General features: G+C 33.1%; 1 long non-coding RNA gene across 4 annotated transcripts in view; it reads left to right on the top strand.

Moving 5' to 3' along the window:
- LOC102158243 overlaps window positions 1-13,623 on the top strand; it is a 1,168,296-nt gene that overhangs the window by 435,447 nt on the left and 719,226 nt on the right. For all 4 annotated transcript variants that reach the window (XR_002342080.1, XR_002342079.1, XR_002342078.1 and 1 more), the window contains one exon: window positions 7,712-7,794. This is a non-coding gene — a long non-coding RNA (uncharacterized LOC102158243). The remainder of the gene's footprint in view (window positions 1-7,711; window positions 7,795-13,623) is intronic.

Genomic DNA, 13,623 nt, shown 5'->3' with positions numbered 1-13,623 from the left:
GCGACAAGTTTATGTCAGCTAGCATTGTCTTAAACTGACATTACTTTGCCAGAATTTTCCAAACAGTTTAGCAATTTGCCAGCTGTTGCTTTTCATAATAAATAAAAGGTTGTATGTATTATTCAACTGACTGTTTCAGGAAAAAAAAAAGAAAAGTATGCAATGCAAATTGTAACTTTCCAGCCCTCGTAATTTTAACCTTGCTTACATTTTCAGGGTACTGGTACAGGGTGAAATAATTGAAGAAAGAAAGAAAATGATAACTTGGGGGTATTTCCTGAGATTACTTAGCAATCATTTTCCTTTTAGAATACTTTACATTTTATTACTTGAAATCAATTTCTTTTATGTGAGAAATTAATTCCTGCACACTAGTCTTTCATAAACATATATACACATGTGCATGTGTGTACATACACATGTCCCCATTTGAAGCTTTCCTTCTTTTCTTGTTCTCTGCTGACCCCAAATGCTTATACTTTCCCAAGTATCAGTTATCATGGTGCTTCATGGTAATTGATAGCTGTTATGAATAATGAAAATAATCTGTTTACTCAAACAACTACTAGCCCTATATTGGCTAATTCTGATGGAGTCACACAATTATATTCTAATAGAATATAGAATAGTAAAATGATGCCCCAAATCTACAAGTTTAACTGACATGGAAGTAGAATGTTACTGTAATACATAAATGTTACTATAAAAGTATTCAGCTATATGCTTGGGGAAAAGTAGAAAAAAAGTCTGTTTTTAATAGACAGCCATTTTCCATCAATTTCAAGCTTTTGTAGCTGACAAATACTGTATTCTCATCACTAGACAGATGCTAAATGTTCACATAAAGAGAGTATCTGTTCTAAGAAACAATATGGCTGATCTGTGTTTGTGTATGGAAAGCCACGATGGAGCACTTAGAAAATACTAAGAAATCAAGTTCAAATAGGAATCTATCAGATAAATGCAAAGTTCAGAAGCTCTTTAAATGTTGTAGAGATGGGGTTGTACAGGTAGAGGTTGTATACATGGGGAAAGGAGACTTTACATTTTTATCAAGTTGTAAGTAAAATCTTATTTAGAGGTGACTAAATCAGGTAAGCAGTACTTTTTACAAGTCTGTACGAACTAGAATTTTGTTATCATGGGGTCAAGAAGAAATTTAGAGAATTTTCAAAAGGGAAAGTGATAGGTCTTGGATATTCTAGAAGTTTATCTATCGATGACACAGTATAGTTGTTTTTTTTTTAATTTCTTATCTGGCACTTTCCAGTTTAGGAACAACAATGATCTCTTGTTCCTAGGATTTACATCTGCCACAGCAGGAATGAAATGAGAAGGTTAAACTACCCAAGAGAGTGATTTCTTTCCTTTTTCAACATTTCCTTGTTTTTGACTCCTTCTTCCTGGACTTTTGACTCCTGTCCTTGCTCAAGATTAGTAGTTCTTCTATTGCAGAGTCCTCGTTACTGATATGGATTCTCATACCAGGCCACAGTAGTGTACTTTCTGCATGCTTCTTGGATTTTATTTATTACTTCTTTACCCTTTCTCCCAGTCTTAGCCCCATCTGATCTTGGCATTCTTTTTGTCTGAATGACTTGAAGAGATATACATTAAAAAGTAAAAAAAAAAAAAATTGGGGGCAGGAAATACCTTGTTCTTAGCTGTTTATAAACAGCTACAATGATACTTAGTAGTGATACTTGGAGTAATGACTCTTTTGAGTATATCCTTATTTTAATCCCTGGAACCTCTGGAACCTATGAATGTGTACTTTTATGACAAATGGACTTTATAGATGTGGGTAAGTATCTGAGATGCAAGATTACTCTATGGACCCTAAATGTAATCACAAATATTCCTGTATGAATGATGCAAACGACTATAGTAAAGAGAAAGACAGTGTAACAAAGGAGCAGGATGGGAGCGATGTGACTAGGAGCCAAAGAATGCTGTTAGCCTCTCTAAGTGAAAGAAGCAAGGAATAGATTCTCCCCTGAAGCCTCCAGAAGGGACTAGCCCCTGGTAAAACCTTGATTTTTACCCCAAAAAACTAATTTTAGACTTTTAACCTGCAGAACTACAAGAGAATAAAATTCTCTTGTTTTAAGCCACTAAATTTGTGGTAATTTGTTACAGTACCAACAGGAAACTAATACAGGTTTTGGTACCTGAAAAGTAAGGTGCTGCTATAACAAATGCCTTAAGTTGTAAAAGTGACTTTGAAATAAGAAATTGATAGAACATGCAAGAATTGTAAGGAAAATGATAGAAAAACTCCTAGATTTCTTTCAAAAGTCTATTAGTGGAAGTACAGCATTTAAAAACAGAGGGCTCAGAAAAAGTGAGAAGAATACTATTAGACACTGTAGAAAAGGGAACCGTGTTATAAAGGGGCAGAAATTTTAGCTGAATTCTGTTCTAAAGTTATATTGCAAGCAGAATTTGTAAGTAGTGAATTTGGATATTTAGGCTGAGGGTATTTTGAAGCAAAGTGTTGAGGGCGTTACTTTGTTTCTTCTTGCTGTTCCTAGTAGAATATGAGAGGAGGGGATAAATTGAAGGGAAAACTATTAAGCAAATGGAATATAAAATTTGATAATTAGGGGAATTCTTTATTTTGAAAGATGTTAAAATTAGAATATTCACTGTCAAGAATGTGCTCTAAAGAAGACAACCTTTTGCTGAAAGGATTAGGGGCATGACTTATTGATCTACCTTAGCATCTCAGCAGAAGCCTGAAATAGAGGTGAGATTATCCCGGAAAGATCTGTGAAGGAGCCTCTTCTCTAATGGAGTGATACTCTGGGATACAGGAAACCCACAGGGTTTTTGAGAATGTTTTATCAGAAACTTTAACAAAAAGGAAATGAGCAGGACAAAATGAAAGAAAATGGTCAGACTACCAAAATTCTATAGGCACAGACAGTCCGACAAACTACTCAGCTGAAAATATGTACTACTCTTTAAGCAAAAGGAAAAATGACTCCCAAGGCAGAGCTTTGGGAAGACAAACAGATTATTTCCAGGCTTAGAAACCTGTTGGAGTTTGTCCAGATGGATTTTGAAATTGTTTGGGACCAGTGACTCCTTTCTTCATTCCATTTTTTTTTCCATCTTGGAATGGTATTGTCTATAATTGTTATCCTATGCCTGCCTACTTTACCATTTAGGGACCAGATCATATGTTGTCTAGTTTCACAGGTCTACATATAGACTAGATTTTTTTTCCAGGAATTTATCATAATGAGAGTCTCAACCATACTTGATTTGAGACTTTTAGTTGATGATATTTAGATATTTTAGGTGATTTGGGCCTTGAGTTGATAATGTAATGTGTTGATACAAATTACCTCATAAGAGAGAGATAGAAGTGATTTGACTTGGAGCTCCCATTGTGGCTCAGCAGAAACGAATCCGCCTAGGAACCTTGAGGTTGTGGGTTCAATCCCTGGCTTCACTCAGTGGGTTATGTATCTGGCATTGCCATGAGCTGTGGTGTAGGTCACAGATGTGGCTCAGATCCTGTGTTGCTGTGGCTGTGCTGTAGGCTGGCAGCTGTAGCTCTGATTAGACCCCTAGCCTGGGAACCTCCATGTGCTGTGGCTGTGGCCCTAAAAAAAAAAAAAAAAGACAAAAACCAAATGAAAAAAATAAAAGAAGAAGTGATTTGACAGTAGTAGAGAAGATGATGTGACCTTGAAAGCAGAGATAGGGTGATGTGCTCAGGAACCAAGGAATGTGAACAGCCTCTAAAAGTGTAGTAGACAAGGACAAGGAACATACTTTCCTCTGGATCCTCCAGAAGGAACCAGCCTGCTGACTCTGATTTCCATTGCTAAGACTCATTTTGGACTTAGCATCTGTAGATCTGTAAGAGAATAGGTTTGTTGTTTCAAGCTACTAAGTTTGTGGTAATTTTAGTGGTGATAGGGAACTAATATACATATGTATATATATATATAAGCATTCAGTAAATACATGATGAGTGAATAAATGAGAGTGAAATAAATATTTGCCTTTATAAACCCATGCAATTTCCAGAGTTATAAGTTTTGAAATGGGAGGCCAGTTTAATTGAAAAAAAAACCTATGTATTAATAAAAATCTATTTTGGTAAAGAAAATAAATTCATTTAATACATGAAATTGATGTAAATATAGACTTAATATTGATGTTGAAAACTTAACTAGAGTTTTCTGGCATCTTTAACACTGATTTCCATTGATATGACTGTTAGTTTCTTGTTACCAAGTTTTCTCTCATTAACTATGATGCTTAGTTTTTAATTTTATCAATCCGCTTTGGTGTTAAAGAATTTAATTTTGATATTCTACATGAATATAGACTTCTAACAGATGTGATAAGAAGTATAATTTAACCACAGATAATAGAGGATGCCTATCCTCACTGCCAAATAGGGGATGTTAAGCAATAAATCTTAGCAATGCCTTGATGTTTGTTCCTTGGGCTTTGGTAGTGTGAACCTTAGTATTCTGTTGACATCAAGGAGACACACATCTGAAAATGGTACTAGTGGATGCTCTAGGACCATCCACAGAATTTTGAAAATCAGAAACAGGGCAATTTTTTACAAAACTAACTCTATAAACAGTCTTCTTCAAGATCTTTAATATGGACTGAATAATGAAGAAGCTTTCCGAAGAAGAAATAACATCAAAGGAATAGTTTTTCTTAGCTATACCCCCAGCCGGATACATGCTGTCTTGCTTCCAGCCATTATGCTAGTGAAATTGAGCTAATCCTAGTTGCTTTAAAATGACTTCCAGCTTTGTTTAAATCTCATTTTTATTTTTTTGTGCATATAGCCCAGAAATCCTCACTGATATGCCTACATAGATAATTTCAAGCAGCTAGGAAGAAATTTCAGTCACTATAGGGTGTTGGATCTTTCTGTAATACCTATTTTTTTTTATAAACCTTTATCATGTTATTTGGCCATGGTACTTTTCTGAAATTGTTGTCATGGCTATAGTAACTTGTTGTGGATGAAGATATGAACAATAATTAAATCTTGAAAACCTTTTAAGAAAGTTATTTACCTTTGGACTTCTCTGCTCAAGGCTGAAATTGTGAGATCATGGAGATATTAAATCACAATTCTTTCAGTAACAGAAACAGAGAGTCCTAGTCTTTACAAACATAAAAAGTAAGTGATAATGCTTTCTAAAGGGAAAGAGATATAAAGCAAATGTTTTGCAGATGTAATATTTTGTTAACCTTTATTGAGGGAGCACAAAATTCCTGGCACAACTTGCTGCAGAATATTGGTCATGGCTTATTAAAAACTTCTGTTTCTGTGGGAACAATGTGTTGTTAACATGGCGACTGAGTCTTAGGCTTCCCCCCCCACCATAAATTTTTGTCCAGGAGTCTCTGACAACAGCCTGTAAATAGGAAAATAGGATCATACATACAAACACACACACATTACTGAACTACTTTCAAACTTTATTACCAGAAAAGTTAAGACAGGAAATGCAAAGATAAGGCAAGAATGGGAAAGGAGTATATTTTTTTAGTGATGGTGATATTGATATTTTGATTAACTTTTTTCTCCATTTTATCTCATGGTTATTCACATTTATGAAGTGATGTAAATTTCTTGTGGACTTAAAATATAAATTTGACTTGGTGAATTTTCATTTGTAGATGAGCAGTATGCACTTGTCGATTTCAAAATGTTTTAATGTCAGTTTGAAAAATTCTAAACATTCTAGAGGCATAGAATGATCCTGGCAGACAACTGTAATCTAAGCATAAAATATAAGGCATGTTTGCATGGCGTTATTTCTCTATATTGTCCATAATTACTTCTAGATTAGTCTTTTTGATTCCTCAGTTTAGATAGAAAATATTTCTTCTTTTGGTGGTGCCATAACACTTCTCAGGAAGAGGTATGTAAATGTCGAACCTTTGTAAATTTATGAAATACTTATTTTAAAAGATTTGATGATAATTTTCATGTTTTTTATTACCTACAACTCCATGAAATTCTACTTCCACCCAAGCTATTATTGCTTGCCCTAATTCTTGCCTCCTGAGATTGTTTTTACAAATGACTGTTAGGCTTTTATGTTAACAAAACCTTTCTCATTTGGTTTAAGCTCTGTCATTTGAAGCTGTCATCACAAGTTTTATTTGACAGAGAACTAACTGATTTTATTTCATAGCTACAGGATGAAACTAGCCCCAATTAGCAACTTACAAATAATGAAGTGGAGAATGGGAGAAAATTCAGAGAAATCCCTATCAGTATTGAAAATTACAATAGCTACTATTATTTGAGCATCTCTTATGGGCCAGGTGGTGTCCTAGCCATCTTTCATATGCTATATAATTTTTACAGGTTGAGATTACTCATATTTTATACATAAGAGTCAGAGAGATTAGGTCACTTTCTAAAAGGCATATGTATATCCAATAAGCAAGCCTCCATATCCTATAATTTCTCTGTTACGCCAAACTGCAAATATCACTGTTCATAGAACAATATTGTTGAATCAGCAGCAGCATCTTCATATGTGAGATTTTATAGGCTACGTATTTATGTTTAAATAAAAGTTCATTAAATAAATAGTGGCATCATTGAAATGGTATAAATATAGCTTCAACACCTGGTCTTTTACCCTTTAGAACCTGAAATGAAAGGGGACAAAATAAGGATGAATGATTCCTTCAACATAAGTGTACATTGTATTTTATATGTGGGTAAATTAATCAAGGGAAGGTATAGTCCTTATTCTTAACACAAGGCATAAAGATATGAAACAAATATATGATGATCCCAAGCCATAGTTTTATGTCAAAATAAGTTATAGATGCACAGAGGAGGAGACAATGTAAAAACAAAGTGACTCAAACCATCAGGTAAAGACTTATGGAGTTGGTTGATTTGAGTTAAATCCTGAAAGATGGAAGAATTTGGCAGTAAATGGATTAACAAGATCATTCTAAGCAACTGGACAGGCATAAAAATGTGCTGAAGCACTGATTGAGTATGGTTGTGATGTATTTTGTGGTTGTTGGGAAATGTTCCTCTTCCTTCACCTTGTTGTAGGGTTGTTTCTCTGCCCTGCTGGTGGGAAATTTGGCGTTGTGATTTATTTTGCCCAATGGTATGTGACGTATGCGATATTAGTCCATCTGAGCAAAAAATTTAAATGGGACTATTTAATTCAACTTCCGTCTCTCCTTTGGAAGAATATGTAAATACCCTATCTGACCCCTGGCCTAGAGCAAAACTATAGTCAAGCTGTAGTTTATATGGAACTGAAGGAAGAGATAAACATTTTGTTGTTTTAAGCCAGTAAGATTTAGAGGTGAATCCTTATGCAGCAAAGGCTCTTAAAAGCTGACAAATAATGGCATTTGAGGGTGACCTATAAGGAATCATGACTTGAGAAGATTTATACTAGATTCTAAAGTTAAATTAATGAAGTCATAAATTAATGCTTTGGCCTTTATTTTGTAGTACCTAGAATTGGTTGTCAATTTTGATATTTATTCCTATGTATTTTTTTTCAAAGTGTGGGTTCCATGGAATAATATTGTTCACGAGAGTCATTTTTTTTTTTTTCTCAGACAGTGATCAAATGTGTGTGCTTCTCATGGATTTTTTTTTTTTTCGTATGGCTAGAAATTAATAGTTTAGCAAGTAGATCATTTGACTTTGTTTTTACTTTCCCAGGCAACATCTACCCTCCCTCACTAACCACTTCTCATCTGGGCTGTCACTGTAGAATGTGTGGGATCCAGAATCCTTCTATTAAGGTAAGAGTCAGTTGCTCTGGCATATTATTGAACTAGGCTTTTCATGGTTTTTGTATGCTTTCCTATTGAATAATGGCCAACAATTGGCAGACATATTTAATTTTTATGAATTTCTCTTTTTATTTTGATATTGTTTAGATAGTGTTTCTTCAAAAAGCTCTTCAAAGTCTTTAGGTAGGATGCTGAAAGAAAGTCAAAATCTGCATACAATCTTATTAACTTCCCCATAATAATAATGGCGTGACCAAGTAATTTGTTATCCAAATAGGGATGCTTTTGAGACCAAAATGGGACTCTTCTAATAACTGTGCTGAGTGAGTAGACATAAATTGAAACTATATGGGCAAACCTAGATCAGTGATTATTGACTATATGAAAGAAGCAAACGATCCCACTCATCACTGTTCCCTATTTGCTGGAAAAAGTAAAATGACAGAAGACATGACTCGTGACACTGCCCCTTTTCTATCAATCCTCTGTCATATACACAGGTGTTGCCTCTTTGTCTCCCTCATCTCCTGCTCACTCAACCAGCTCTTAAAAGAAGTGAGAAAAGGGTCAGGTACTGCTGCACTCTGAATCCAGTGGTTAGAAACTCCTTCCATAGCAGAACTTTAGTGAACACATTAAAAATTTAAATTATCTTCAGTATTAAAAGAAGAATAATGATTAGTGTTCATTTCATCTGATTTCTAGAAAGCATGGGAAGTAATGTTTTTTGATTTTAAAGAATTTAAGGTTTTTTAGCCAATATTTTCTTCCTTCTCTAATATGGAATGTAACCGAAGTAATATTATTAGTGGTGCTAAGTAAACCGTCGTTATGAACTGTTTTAGCTAAATTTGATTTGCCATATGCTTCAAAGTGCATTATTTGCAGTGAAGTTATGAAAATTAAGGAATTCTACTTGATATTAGCTTTTCAAGGTCAGTAAGCATATACTTTTTATCTTGTCATCCCCAAGTCCTAGCATAATTTTGAGTACAGATTCAAAAGTATTTGTGAAATCAATGAAAAAATGTAAGGGTAAATCTAACTCCATGTGAAATATATCAGAATAGATGAAAAATCAAGAATCTTTTTAGGTTTATCCAAAGAAGTAATGGAAAACTTTCTGGTGATAAAGAGATATTCCCATGACTTTAAAAAATTGGAACAATGCTAATACACATGGGAAGTTGAAAAAGGTGTGAAAATAGTGAATAAATACTGAGAAGTGAAAAAACATTTCACTGGACACTGAAGAAGTTATTTAGAGTGAGTAAATATGTTTTGCAGAAATGATAGTTTGGGGAATTCTGTAAATGTAATTTCACATGTCACGAAAAGAAAAATAATGATGTTACATATGTATATTACTGAGTTTGACTTATTATCAGTAATTTCTAATTTAAAAATACTTTTGGAGTCTATTTAAATTATATAATGATCTTTGCCTTTTCATAATGAAAAAGGATTCCGTTTGCTTTGTCTAGGAGTGGATTCCAGAATCCTAAGAAAATACTGATTCTATGTTTATCAGTACACACAGAGTTACCATAGGAAATGAATGTGATGTAGCCATCGATTGCTTTTGACTACAATCAGAAGAGAATCATATGAGTATATATACGTGGGCAGTTCTAAGATCAAACCTACTTTCTTTATCAATTAAGTGTAAGGAGCTAAATTCCTCTACTTATAGAAAAATTGTTTGAAAACCTAAAATATACATATACACATACTTATATACATACACATGTAACTACACATGCATGTAAATGATTCATCTCAAAGTAACTCAGAAATATAAAATGAAAATATGTGTGAAGATATACTAGGAATATTTAAATTAAAAAGACTAAAATCACATTCAGAATTGCCAACAGGAGTTACCTTGTGGGGCAGCGTGTTGGAGATCCACTGTAGTCACTGCTGTGGTATGGGTTTAATTTCTTGCCTGGGAACTTTTGCATGCCATGGGCATGACCCTCCCCCCAAAAAAACAGCCAACATATTGAAAGAGTCAGGGCAAGTAATATTCAACTACAATAATAAAAGGAAAGATAAGGCTTTTTTCACTTATAAAGATCTTTGCACCAGATAATAGTTCATGAAAATTTGTAAATTGAAAGCAACAAAAATAGAATTCATAATGAGTAGCATATTTTGATTGATCCCCTTTACCCCCACCCCCCAAAAAATTAAGTGGATAAAAGACGTGTAAACCTAGCAAAAACCTTAGTAACATAATAAACATAGTACACCTAATTGGTATGCACTGAACCCTGTATCTTAAAAAACATTCTTTTCAAATGTTCCTAGGACATTTTTAAAAATGACTTTATTGGTCTGTCCATTTATCAAGACACAAAACAGCAGTAAATAGCCACAAGTAGACAGCACAGGCAGCATCTGTTAATGGAAATGAAATAAAACTGTAAATTCAAAATTGTATTAGTTATATATTGTTGCATAATAATATTTCCACAAGCTTGCTTTAAACATACACATTTATTATCTCACAGTTTCACCTGAATCCTCTGCGATGTTAAAATATCCAGGCTTTGACTAGAGAAGCAGTGACTTCTAAGTTTATATGGTTGTTGGCAGAAATCAGTTCCTTATGACATGTTCCTACACATCAAAACTGAAGCAACTTTGTGGAGGTTATTTTTATTTTTGACATTAATTAACAATATAATAAAGTGGCTGGCTGTAAGATAAACATATAAAACCCAATATTTACTTTTTATTCTAATAATTAGTCTATAGAAGTATAAATTTTAAATGTTTTACATTCATAAAATACCATGATATACAATTGGCTGATAAATTTAGTAAGAGGGTCATGGAGCCTTGATGATTAAAACTATGACATGTGTCGAAGAACATAAAACAATATCTGAACAAATGAAAATTCATAACCTGTTTTTTGGTGGAAAGACACAATGTAAGATTTAACTCTCCCCAAACTAACACATAAATTTAAAGTGTTTCTTAATTGAATCTCAAACTTTTATAACTAGGTACATTTATAAAATATATTTGAAATAATATATACCCAAGAAAAGCCAAATATTTGAAAAAGAATAAGAGGGGTTTATGTTGCAAGAATTAGAATATGTTCTAAAATCCCTGATAATAACATAAATCTGGTATAGAAAAATCAATAGGTAAATAATTCACCTGAATAAAATAGATAATTAAGGCATTGATCTCAATATCAGTGAATTAATATATTACACATTTGTAATAAAATTGTTTTAGTATATAAATATATATGAACTAACATGTTTGTGCCATCATTATTTATAAAGGTAAAATCTGCAATCAAAGTACATATTCAGCAGTAGAGGATTGATTAAATAATTTGTATTTTATGTAGCAAATGAGAAATATATAAATTAACACCAGGCCACTTCTTTTAGTTATAATTATGTATGAAAATCAAAACATAGAAAGAAATAAGTAGTATGATCACATTTTTGTAGAACAAAGTGACTGTGTATATATATGGGCACATGTTTATGTATATATATTCTGTATAATATTATCTGAGGATGATGAAAAGTAAGAAAGGACAGAATTTTTTGGCAGGGCCTCTGAGGCTGAGGTGAGCAGGGCTTACGTAAGTGAAGGGTAAAAGAAGTGGGCATCATTATTCTATATTGCAAAGAAAAGATGAAATTCAAATTAAAACTAAAAAGTGGGTTTTTTTTTTAACCTTTTAGATTAAGAAAGGTCAGGATATTTAAAAATAAATCTGTTAGAATTCTGGGGAAATAAGCATTCTCATACACTAATTTTGTGAGTCAAATTTGACACACCCTCTATCGTTCTATGAAAAACATTTCACAATACCTTTCAAAATGTGTAATGAATATACTCTTTTACCCAGAAGTTTCACCCGTAGTTTACCTCACAGATTTACTCATTAATGTGTGAAATGTAAAAGAATATTAATGTCAACAGCGATAGTACTTGCAAATGATTAGAAGTAATCTAAGTGAACAACAATGGAGGACTAATTATATGAGTCATGACATACTCATGCAATACAGTACTTTGCAGCTGTTCAGCAGAATAAGGCACTTCTCCTTGTTCAGGAGTAATTGTCAAAATATGTTGTTGAATAGAAAATGTAAGTACAGAAAAATGTATACAGATTTATACCATTTATATTTTAAGAAAGTAGGTGTATGTGTGTCACTGTGTGTAGTTTACAAACAGATCACCTCTGGAAACTCTATGAAGCATGGACGGTAGAAGGTTGTTTTTTTTAGTAGGGATATGAAATAGCTGAGAGGTTGGGTTGAACTGATTCCTTTTTGTGTCTTTTGAATTTAGTACCTTGTGCCTGAATTATTTATTTAAAAACTGAATACTTTTAGAATTATTCTTATTGACTTATACAAGAACAAACAATGTATTCAAACACCCTAGCTAAGTATGAGAGACCGTATTATATTAGTTAGTAAATTGACATGACCTTCTAATATTCCCAAGTAAATTTTTATTTATTAAATGTATTCTTCACTACAAAACTGAACATTTTGTGAAAGAAGTCTTTTTTTTAATTTCAAAGAGATATCTTAGAAATCATTTGAAGTTAAAAGCATTCTTTGAATTAGAACTGAAAAAGAAAATACTACTGGTGTATTGAAATGATTAAAAGATGTGTAATAATGGATTTCCTGACGTTCACAGGAGTATGTGCTTGGTTAGATGATTTTAGCTGAAACTGAAGCAGAAAAAGATATAACTCCAAAAGCGGTTATTCATTCTCAGCTTTCTCTCACCAAGCCATGACACCCATGGGGTTAACTCCTCAATACCCCCAGATAGGGATTGGACAAACAAATGCGTTTGGTAAAGATTTTAATTAAAAAATTCTCAGCTGTTTTCTACAATGTAAAGATGTTTGTTATAATATTCTGAATTGCTTTCTAAAGTATAGCTTGATGTCAAAAATTTCATAATTCTCTAGTCAGTACTGTATTTTTTTTTTTCTTCAGGTTGTATTTAGTTTCAGAACAGGCATAGTTTGTGTATGTTCATTTTCTGATAAGATGATAAATATGACAAGTTAATACTACGTACTGGCATAAATAATCAAATTACCTTTCAGGACTATTTATTTTAATTGTATTTACTAATGTGATATTTAATAAATTCATCATAAAAACTCCTTTGAAATGCCAATTAAATTTTCAGGTTTCATTTCCAATTTCTTAATGATTAAAACTACATTAATACTGGAGTTTCCATGGTGGCACAGCAGAAATAAATCCAACTAGTATCCGTGGGGATCCCAGTTCGATCCCTGGCCTCGCTCAGTGGGTTGGGGATTCGACGTTGCCTTGAGTTATGGTGTAGGTTGCAGTTGCAGCTTGGAACGTCCATATGCTGTGAGTGTGGTGCAGGGTGGTGGGTAGGGGAGGGGACAGACTGTATTAATACTTCCTAAGGAAGTGAACTATGTTATTCTTAAAACACTAATGTGGTCTTAAACTTCTTATTAGAAAACATAGTTTAAAATAAAAAATATATCTAATTTTAAAATGATTTCTTCTTGTGGAAGTTACCAAGTAGTAAAAATGAGTGCACAAAACAGAAACCTGAACTCCATTTTCAATGAAATTAAATGATCTGAATAACCCCAAACTACAATGAATCAAATGAATGATAAAGAGATATCAAATATTGTGAAGATTAAGCAGGCTAGCAAGTATATTAAAGTAGGCTATCCACTCTTTGCTGTAGAATTTAGGCAAAGCCTAAGTAAATGGCACTGTGGTGCAAAGTCACTCTTCATTTATTTAAACCAGTGGAAATGTTTTTATGGTC

This window comes from Sus scrofa, chromosome 2, assembly GCF_000003025.6.
Source record: "Sus scrofa isolate TJ Tabasco breed Duroc chromosome 2, Sscrofa11.1, whole genome shotgun sequence".
In the NCBI taxonomy this organism is placed as follows: domain Eukaryota; kingdom Metazoa; phylum Chordata; class Mammalia; order Artiodactyla; family Suidae; genus Sus; species Sus scrofa.
Note: the sequence above shows the minus strand (reverse complement) of the source record. Positions and strands in the feature narration are given on the sequence as shown.